The sequence below is a fragment of the Salvelinus fontinalis genome, chromosome 8, assembly GCF_029448725.1.
Source record: "Salvelinus fontinalis isolate EN_2023a chromosome 8, ASM2944872v1, whole genome shotgun sequence".
NCBI classification, from domain to species: domain Eukaryota; kingdom Metazoa; phylum Chordata; class Actinopteri; order Salmoniformes; family Salmonidae; genus Salvelinus; species Salvelinus fontinalis.
The window spans coordinates 29,849,109-29,860,114 of record NC_074672.1 but is presented as its reverse complement, the minus strand read 5'-3'; the positions used below and the strand labels follow the sequence as shown (position 1 = coordinate 29,860,114).

At 43.5% G+C, this 11,006-nt stretch overlaps 1 pseudogene; it reads left to right on the top strand.

Moving 5' to 3' along the window:
• Window positions 1-2,621: 2,621 nt before the first annotated feature.
• LOC129861067 (cytochrome c1, heme protein, mitochondrial-like) lies at window positions 2,622-9,676 on the top strand (annotated as a pseudogene).
• The last annotated feature ends 1,330 nt before the right edge of the window (window positions 9,677-11,006 follow it).

Sequence of the window (11,006 nt, the reverse complement as noted above, 5' to 3'; positions counted from 1 at the left end):
TCCTGTTTTCTGCAAAAATTGCCTGCAGTACCACGGTTGGCCTTGTATTTCAGTGGCTTCAATGAGAGGGGCAGTCATTATCCCCTGGTTTAGCATACACCACAATTGGAAACATGCTGGAAAGGACAATCTGACAATAAAATGTATCCAAGCCAGCACAGTACAGTTTGGGTTGGCAATATAATCTAAAATGGGTAATTGTTTTACATATTTATTTAATCCAAAACTGATCCGTATGACCTGTGGACTTCCTGATCTAATGCCTTTAATAATCTTTAGCCAAGCAGCTAAAAGTATTGTGTACTTGACTCAAACTCAGGGTCTCTGCGAGAAGGAGGAGGTTGAAAGGGCATGTTTTCGTGAGAACCTCATTCATGGGTTAATTAGCTCTCTGAGCTAATGCCTATGCTTACATTCAGCATCAAACACGATCTTGTGTCTCGAGACCTGAGTTCAAACCTAGTCGGTCACAATAGGGCTTGAATGCACACATGCCAGCTACCAAGCCTGGGCCTGGTAGAAGGCACTCACACAGTAAGATTTCACAATAGCTGTTTGAATAAACATACTGTAATGACCTGACTAGATCATAAAAGAACAACTGTCCAGACAGAGGATTGAGTTTACGAATGGACGGTTTATTAAACCAACTTTACACAGGCTACTGTTTGGCCGTAGCCCACGCCAAATAAATGAAAGATAACCCACAAGCCAATCGTGACCTTCTCTTGTGAAGCCCAGACGTAAAAAAGAGAGAACAAAGGCTAAACTTGGTCTTTACTTCCAATGCTCCACCCCCCTGGACAACCCCCCTCCACGCCACTCCGCCAACCGCCAGGATGCCCGGCATCAGAACATTCCAGGCATTCCCGTGATTGGCAGATAGCAGGTTGATTGACATGTCGGACCCCGCGAACACTGGGTACTGGTAGGTACAACACAACCATCTACTAGCCTAACACATAACACACAGCTGTCTGTGCGGGGCGCAGTTAGTTCATTTTAGTATACTGTAAACGCACGGTATCCTTTCAGTTGAGCATACTAGTGATACTCCTGTTTACCGGAAGTTGATGCTATTGCTATGCAACCTCTTGCTAGCTTGTTAGCATAACAAATGACTAGCTATACATTTTGGGTGTGTTCGTAAATTCAGAGCGCTTCCCTTTCGGAGCGCATACTGTACGCTTTGGTCGAGGTGTAGGGGTTGATCCAATGTCCGTCACAACAGCAGTCAAGCACACAAGCTAGCTACTTCCAGACACAAATGAGAGAAGGCCTCACTCTACCATTTTACTCTCCCAAGCAGAGCTGGTTAGGCTTTTTTCATGTTATCCAGAGCATTGGTGACAGTCACTGTGCTGCTTGCAACAATTTAATTACGCATTTTTTTTGCCAACACAGGTCATTTTCAACAGGTGTTGAGCGTGAGGGCTTCCGATTGGCGCAGTGGTCTAAGGCACTGCATCTCAGTGCTAGAAACATCACTACAGGCATCGTGGTTCGAATCCAGGCTGTATCCCAACGGCTGTGATTGGGAGTCCCATAGGGTGGTGCACAATTGACCCAGCGTTGTCTGGGTTTGGCCGGTAAATAAAAAATGTGTGACTTGCCTAGTTAAACAAAAAAATTATCAGTTATTCTGCACTCTGACAGACTCGAGTACTCTGAAATTGGAGTAAATAGTGTGAAAATTTGCTTGGCCTATCATGGGGGTGTGTGTGTGTATGCTGGAAGTAACATTTTACCCCAGATAGTGTGCTCAGAGGCTGTGGTTAACCTTGAGTGGGAACAGTATGTTTTCTATGCAGGTGTAAATAGCTCAACAATGTTGAAGAACTGTCTGTGATAAGTGAGTACACGAAAAACAGGAACCAAGCTTGTGACCTCAGTTTCTAGGGTGTGGGTGCGTAATCTAGAGCAACAACGCCGGACAGTTGGAGCACCTGGGGGCTGGGACCAGCCTGTGCGCCAATGATAGGTTGAGCGAGTCTAGACCACGCTCAGCCTCTACTTTGACAGGGCAGCTCAGAAGCGGGAACTAACTCTGTCTTAGTATATAAGAAGAACTCTGTATGAATAAGTTAGTTCTCTGTTCTGCCCTGCGTGGTGATACAGAGAACCCGTATATACGAAAATTGCATTTACCATTTATCGCTTGAGTTTAATAAAAGTACTTATAGTGTATTAGGTGACTCTGCATCACATTTATCCTGATACCAGATTTGGTTGATGCAATAACAATAGTGAATGTACCATTTACCAATTAGCTAAGAATGACGTGAATAATCAAGTCAATAAACGTTGGGTAGTTAGTTAGATAGCATATAGTTAATATACTGGCAAGTTCGATGTATTAATAGCCAATTAACGTTATGTAGCTAGCTACCTACTGCAGTAATGATATGCTTTGCGGTTTTTAAGGACAGCGTAGCCAACATAACATGTAGCGTAACTTATTTGAAAAGTAATTACTTTATTACATTGCTCAACATTTTCTTAACATTTCTCATAATTAGTTCAAGCAATGAAATTGTATCCGCTCTTGTCGGATTTCGGCTGCATTTTTCCTCGACATTTTTTTCAAATCTGAAAACATAGTGAAGTCACGCCCATTTTTAGGAAGAATTGTATTATGGGCCATAAAAGCACGGAAATCGTGTTTGTATACTTTGTATTTTCGCGAATGAAGTACGACACCCGGGAACTTTTGGCATACTAACTATATCCAATAAGCATACGACATACTCAATTTACGTCACAATTTTTTTTTACTGTTAGTATGAGTATTTGAACGCAACTCAAAACTCTTCTCTTTGTTGTCACGGCCTTGTTTGAGTTTGCGGAGATCTATATTAGTCTCAGCCATTGGTATGTATGGCTGGTTACAGTAACAGTGGGATAAACTATATAATGCCAGCTGACGCTTAAACCGACTAGTAAAAGCCTAAAACTGACCCATACCACATTTTTTATACATTCTGAAATGAAATATTGATTTGGGTGTCAGACGTGTCATTATAGACTTAACCAGTAACAGTGCAGTTACAGAAGAAGCCGAAGGACAGTTATGTCACTGTGATTGTTTGGTAACTCCCCTCGATCACCACCTGGTGGACATACTCACGCTGAATTAAGCAGAGGGAAGGAAACTTTCAGAGCAAAATAAAGCTGGGTGCAAGCATTGCGGTTCATGGGGCAGTTGTGTGCTGTAGCAGCAGAACTCTTCTGAGGAATGTCGTCATCACTAATCAGGTAATCTTAGCTATATTTTAATTAGACTTTCTCTATTGGATAATATTGGATTTGTAATGGAATTTTGTTTTGAATATCGCAAGGTCATCTCACCGGTAGCATTAGTTTCCTGGCTAGCTAGCTAACTAGCTAGGAAGATGGGCCAATAGGACCTCTAGCTACTACTATAGCTAGCGAACTCTAACAACAAGTCAAGTCTCTAGCTCAAGTTAAGTTGTTTGAAACTCAGTTATAATTGGTAGTGCTCTACAGTGGTTGTCTTATGTAAAAGTTGAGGACATGGATTTTTTAACTAAAATACCAAGCTATCTATTCACCCTTTTCTTCCCTGTATGTAGCCTACTGACATTCACCTTGATTTCACCTTTTCCACAGGCAAGCAACATGTCTTTTGCCAGTCCGTTCAGAGGAAAAATGGCCCTATCGTCGTTGGGTGTGTTGACTGCAGGAGGGACAGTATTGCTCAGATGCTTCACCAGACGGTGAACGCCTCAGATCTGGAGTTTCACCCACCATCTTACCCATGGACTCCGTGGCATGCTGTCATCTCTTGATCATGCCAGATTAGATCACCTCCTTTATGTTATTATCACTCATGTGAGGGGATGTTTACATGGCTCCCTGAGAAACACGTTGAGGTTACACAATTCTCTCATGCCTCTGTTGTTTTGTCCGACAGTATCTGACTTGGATATCAGGTGTACAAGCAGGTGTTTTCTGCCTGTCATAGTATGGAATACATGGCCTTCCGAAACCTTGTTGAAGTCTCGCAGACATAGGCTGAAGTTAAGGTGCTTGCTTAAAAGGTCAGATTAACTGACTTATGTTACTTAAGCATACATTCCAAAATAGAGTAATCAGCTGTTTTTATAACTAATGAGAAATTCAAAAAATGAATGTTGATGCTAAACATTTTTTCCCAGTAGATGGCCCTGACGACTCTGTAGAGATGTTGACACGTCAAGGGAAGCTGTCGGACTACTTCCCCAAGTCATACCCCAACCTAGAGGCTGCCTGTGTGTCGAACAATGGCGCCCTACCCCCTGACCTCAGCTACATAGTCAATGCCAGGTGATTCTGTAGGCTGCTTAAAATAGGTTCACCCCAAGCAAGATCTAAAATGTACATATGACTGTTTACACTGGTTTAGTTCCTTGCTTTGAATCTAGGGACATTTGTAGCTTTCACCTAACCCTACCTGTTATGGCCCATTTTGCCAATTTTGCTGCCTTTTATAGATTATAAGTGAATAGTCGAAGGACGAATCCAAGATGACGTAGCAGTAAGACGTGTTTGTTTTTGTCCAGTGTAAATATTCTGTTTTTTTGTTGTTTTTCAATATTTTGAAATCTCATTTTTTTTTTTCATTTGAGAATTAAATATACCTTCCTGCAACCCGCCTCACCCAATGTGGTACGGATCTGATATTTTTTAGACCTTATAACTGGAACCTCCATAAGAAGCTAGCCAGCTAATTAGCTACTAGCTATTTAGTCATTGTTAGCCACTGCTGGTGGTCTTTAGCTCAGACACCAGCCGATTTAGCCCGGATAATACCTGCCAGTCTGCACAGAGCGATATCAGCCCTGAGCATATCGGACTGCTTTTTTTCCACTACATTACCGGATTCCTGCCGCAGGCTCTGGACCATCACACCTGATCATCGCAACTAGCTAGCTACTACCGAGTGGCTATTGTGACTAACGCCCTTGTCCAGAAGCAAGAACCAGTTAGCCTCGAGCTAGGCCCATCTCTCAGCTAGCAAACGATGTACACCAACTACAATACCTCTCTTGCCAATTGGCCTGGACCCTTTGTCGACACGGAGCCCCACCGATCCATCACTGCTGGTCTGCTGACGTAATTCAGCCTATGTGTTCTCAACCGGCCTCTGTCGGTGAAGACCCATCTGCTAGCCCCGGCCCGCTAGCTTTCTGAACTCCCGCTCGCCTAGCGTAGTAACGACTACCGAACAGCTCCCTGTTTCCTCTATTGCTGCTCATTGGACCCTATGATCACTCGGCTACACAGCTGATGCCTGCTGGACTGTTCATTAACACGGTACTTAATTTTGTTTATCTGTCGGCCCCAGCCTCGAACTCAAGCCCTGTGTGTAGCTAACTGACCCTCTCTGCCCATTCATCGCCATTTACCCGTTGTTGTTGTCTTAGCTGTTTACCCTTTGTTGTCTTACCCGTTGTCTTAGCTCTCCCAATCAACACCTGTGATTGCTTTATGCATATCTCTCTAATGTCAATATGCCTTGTATACTGTTGTTTATGGTAGCTCTCATTGTTTTATTTTTCTGCGGGGCCCCTAGTCCCGCTCAACATGCCTCAGATAGCTCCTTTGTCCCACCCCCCCACACATGCGGAGACCACACCTAGCTTAACTGGCGCCTCCAGAGATGCAACCTCTCTCATTGTCACTCAATGCCTAGGTTTACCTCCACTGTAATCACACCCTACCATACCCTTGCCTGTACCTTATGCCCTTAATATATCCTACCACGCCCAGAAATCTGCTTATTTTATTGTCTGTTCCCAACGCACTAGACGACCAGTTCTTATAGCCTTTAGCCGTACCCTCATCCTACTCCTCCTCTGGTGATGTAGAGGTTAACCCAGGCCCTGTGTGTCCCCAGACACTCTCATTTGTTGACTTCTGTAACCGTAAAAGCTTTGGGTTCATGCATGTTAACACCAGAAACCTCCTCCCTAAGTTTGCTTTATTCACTTCTTTAGCACACTCTGCTAACCCTGATGTCCTCGCCGTGTCTGAATCCTGGCTTAGGAAGGCCACCAAAAATTCTGAAATGTCCATCCCCAATTACATTTTCCATCAAGATAGAACTGCTAAAGGGGGCGGAGTTGCAATAGCCTGCAGAGTTTTGTTATACTATCCAGGTCTATGCCCAAACAGTTCGAGCTTCTACTTAAAAAAAATCCATCTCTCCAGAAATAAGTTCCACACTGTTGACACTTGTTATGGACCCCCCTCAGCTCCCAGCTGTGCCCTGGACACTATGTGAATTGATTGCCCCCCATCTATCGGCAGAGTTCGTACTGTTAGGTGACCTAAAGTGGGATATGCTTAACACCCCGGGCGTCCTACAATCTAAGATAGATGACCTTAATCTCACTCACATTATTAATGAACCTACCAGGTACAACCCCAAATCCGTAAACATGGGCACCCTCATAGATATCATCCTGACCAACTTGCCCTCTAAATACACTTCTGCTGTCTTCAACCAGGATCTCAGCGATCAATGCCTCATTGCCTGCGTCCGTTATGGGTCCGTGGTCAGACCACCCCTCATCACTGTCAAGCGTCCCCTAAACACTTCTGCGAGCAGGCCTTTCTAATCGACCTGGCCCGGGTATCCTGGAAGGATATTGACCTCATCCCGTTAGTAGAGGATGCCTGATTGCTCTTTAAAAGTGCTTTCCCCACCATCTTAAATAAGAATGCCCTTTCAAAAAATGTAGAACTAAGAACAGGCATAGCCCTTGGTTCACTCCAGACTTGACTGCCCTTGACCAGGACAAAAACATCCTGTGGCGCACTGCACTAGCATCAAATAGTCCCCGCGATATGCAACTTTTCAGGGAAGTCAGGAACCAATATACACAGTCGGTTAAGAAAGCAAAGGCTAGCTTTTTCAAACAGAAATTTGCATCCTGCAGCACTAATTCCCAAAAGTTTTGGGACACTATAAAGTCCATGGAGAATAAGAGCACCTCCTCCCAGCTGCCCACCTCACTGAGGCTAGGATACACTGTCACCACCGATAAATCCACGATAATTGAGAATTTCAATAAGCATTTCTCTACGGCTGGCCATGCTTTCCACCTGGCTACCCCAACCCCGGCCAACAGCTCTGCACCCACTGCAGCAACTGGCCCAAGCCACCCCCTCCCGCTTCTCCTTCACCCAAATCCTAACAGCTGATGTTCTGATAGAGCTACAAAATCTGGATCCCTACAAATCAGCTGGGCTAGACAATCTGGACCCTCTTTCCTAAAATTATCCGCCGCCATTGTTGCAACCCCTATTACTAGCCTGTTCAACCTCTCTTTCGTATCGTCTGAGATTCCTAAAGATTGGAAAGTGGCTGCGGTCATCCCCCTCTTCCAAGGGGGAGACGCTAGACCCTAACTGTTACAGACCTATATCCATCCTTCCCTGCCTTTCTAAAGTCTTCGAAAGCCAAGTGAACAAAGAGATCACCAACCATTTCGAATCCCACCGTACATTCTCCGCTATGCAATCCGCTTTCCGAGCTGGTCACGGGTGCACCTCAGCTACGCTCGTTGTCCTAAAAGATATCATAACTGCCATCGATAAAAGACAGTACTGTGCAGCCGTCTTCATCGACTTGGCCAAGTCTTTCGACTTTGTCAATCACCGTATTCTTATCAGCAGACTCATCATCCTTGGTTTCTCAAATGACTGCTGCAGGTGATTCTTTGATCCACCTCCTAAGCAAACAACACCATTCTGTATACATCTGGCCCTTCTTTGGACACTGTGTTAACAAACCTCCAAACAAGCTTCAATGCCATAAAACACTCCTTCCGTGGCCTCCAACTGCTCTTAAATGCTAGTAAAACGAAATGCATGCTCTTCAACCGATCGCTGCCCGCACCCGCCCGCCCGACTAGCATCACTACTCTGGACTGTTCTGACTTAGAATATGTGGACAACTAAAAATACCTAGGTGTCTGGTTAGACTGTAAACTCTCCTTCCAGACTCACGTTAAGCATCCAATACAAAATGAAATCTAGAATCTGCTTCCTATTTGCCGAACATACCCTCGTAAAGCTGACTACCCTACCGATCCTTGAGTTCAGTGATGTCATTTACAAAATAGCCTCCAACACTCTATTCAGCAAATTGGATTAAATCTATCACAGTGCCCTCCGTTTTGTCACCAAAGCCCCATATACTACCCACCACTGCGACCTGTATGCTTTCGTTGCCTGGTCCTCACTACATATTGGTCGCCAAACTCACTGGCTCCAGGTCATCTATAAGTCTTTGCTAGGTAAAGCTCCGCCTTATCTCAGCTCACTGGTCACCATAGCAACACCCACCCGTAGCACGCGCTCCAGCAGGTATATTTCACTGGTCATCCCCAAAGCCAACACCTACTTTGGCCGCCTTTCCTTCCAGTTCTCTGCTGCCAATGACTGGAACGAATTGCAAAAATCACTGAAGCTGGAGACTCATATCTCCCTCACTAGCTTTAAGCACCAGCTGTCAGAGCAGCTTACCGATCGCTGCAGCTGTACACAGCCCATCTGTAAATAGCCCATCCAACCAACTACCTACCTCATCCCATATTTGTTTTTCTGCTCTTTTGCACCCCAGTATTTCTACTTGCACATCCTCATCTGCACACCTATCACTCGTGTTATTTGCTAAATTGTGATTACTTCGCCACTATGGCCTATTTATTGCCTTACCGCCTTACTTCATTTGCACACACTGTATACAGATTTTTCTGTTGTGTTATTGACTGTACGTTTGTTTATCCCACGGGTAACTGTTGTTTTTGTCGCACTGCTTTGCTTTATCTTGGCCAGGTTGCAGTTGTAAATGAGAACTTGTTCTCAACTGGCCTACCTGGTTAAATAAAGGTGAAATTTAAAAAAAGGACAGTTGTGAAGGAAATGGTCTTATGAGTGTGCAGTATTCACAATCTGCCTCCGGCTTTCCTTGCAGACATGGAGGAGAGAACTATGTGTTCTCCTTACTGACAGGGTACTGTGACCACCTGCAGAGGTCGACGTGAGAGAGGACCTCTACTACAATCGTAATTTCCCTGGCAAGGCCATTGGCTTAGCTCCTCCCATCTACAACAAGGTTCTAGAGTTTGAGGATGGTGAGTGGTCTACATTGTGTGTAGATTAGACTCTTCTCTTTATCAGACTAGGAAATCACACACCTGTACAAAACCACTAGAGATGCACTGGGCATGTTCAACGGCAACCCTTTTTCCTAATGACATCGCTCCACAGGCACCTCAGCCACTATGAGCCAGGTGGCCAAAGATGTCTGCACCTTCCTGAGGTGGACAGCAGAACCTGAGCACGATCAGAGGAAATTAATGGTACTGAAAGTGTGTGGCTCTCAATTATAGTTCTCTAAGCTGCCTACTTTGTTGGGCAACTAGGTCATACATTTTTTATCTAATGCCGTTGATACTTGTGATGGATGCCAATGACGGTATGTTTTCTTTTTCTCTACAATCATTTTCCCCCAGTTATTTTGAGGTCAGGCTTCATGATTGACAGCACTGAATCAAAATAGGACAGGTATTAGGAAAACTGGTATATTATCGCACAAACATTCTGTACACATTTTATGTGCAAATACTACACATGTGTAATCAATAAAATGCATTTTCAATGACCATATTGTTTTTGTGGTAAGGAAGGGGAGGGTGATTAATTACATACCCCGATGGTTATAAGTATTCACCCCCTTGGATTTTTACACATTTTGTTGCGTTACAAAGTGGGATTGAAATAGATTTTTTTTGTTGTCATTTATATACGAAAAATACTCAATGTTAAAATTAAATTCTACAATTTTACTAACTAAAATATAGTTGTTCAGGAGTAAAATTTGGATTAACAAATTACATAAATTACATGGATTCACTCATAATAGGGGTTGACATGATTGTTTAATGACTACCCCTTCCTTTGTCCCCAATATACACACATCTGTAAGGTCCCTAAGTCAAGTATTGAATTTCAAGCACAGATTCAACCACAGACCAGGGAGCTTTTCAAAAGCCTCAAGAAGAAGGGCAGTAATTGGTAGATGGGTAGCAATAACAAATCAGACATTGAATATCTAAGCATTGTCAAGTTAATAATTATGCTGTGGATGATGTATTAAACCACTCAGACAAATCGAAGATAGTCATCCTTCTGAACTAAAGGACAGGAAGGAAACTGCTCAGGGATGTTACAATGAGGCCATTGGTGATTTTAAAACGGCTACAGTGTTCAATGGCTGTGGATAGGAGAAAACAGGATGGATCAACATTATAGTGACTCCACAGTAATAACCTAAATGACAGAATGAAAAGAATACACATATACAGAATACAAATAATCCAAAACATGCATCCTGTATGCAGCAAAGCACTGAAGTAATACTGAGGGGGGAAAACACGGCAAAGTAAAACACTTTTTGGCCTTAATGCAAAGCCTTATGCTTGGGGAAAATCCATTACATTCATTAACTGCCTCCTTATTTTCAAGTATGGTGGTGGCTGCATCATGGTATGGGTGTGCTTGACATCGGCAAAGACTGGGGAGTTTTTAAGGATAAAAAGAAATTGGATGGAGCTAAGGACTGGCAAAATCCTAGATTTCAGCAAGACAATAACCTACAACAAAATGTCAAATCTACACTGGAGTTGCTTACCAAGAAGACAGTGAATGTTCCTGAGTGGCCAAGTTACAGTTTTGTATTAAATCTGTTTGAAAATATATGGCAAGACTTGAACATTTCTGTCTAGTCATAATCCCCAACACCTTGACAGCTTGAAGAGTTTTGAAAAGAAAAATGACAAGTAAATACATTTTAATCAAACTTTGACACAATGTGGAGGAAACCCAAGGGGGGGTGAATACGTATGATAGGTTGTGTATATGAATGGAAGTTGGACACTAGAGAGTTTTAGTCACATGCAAAGGGTTGCAAGGTACAGTGAAAATCTTAAGTT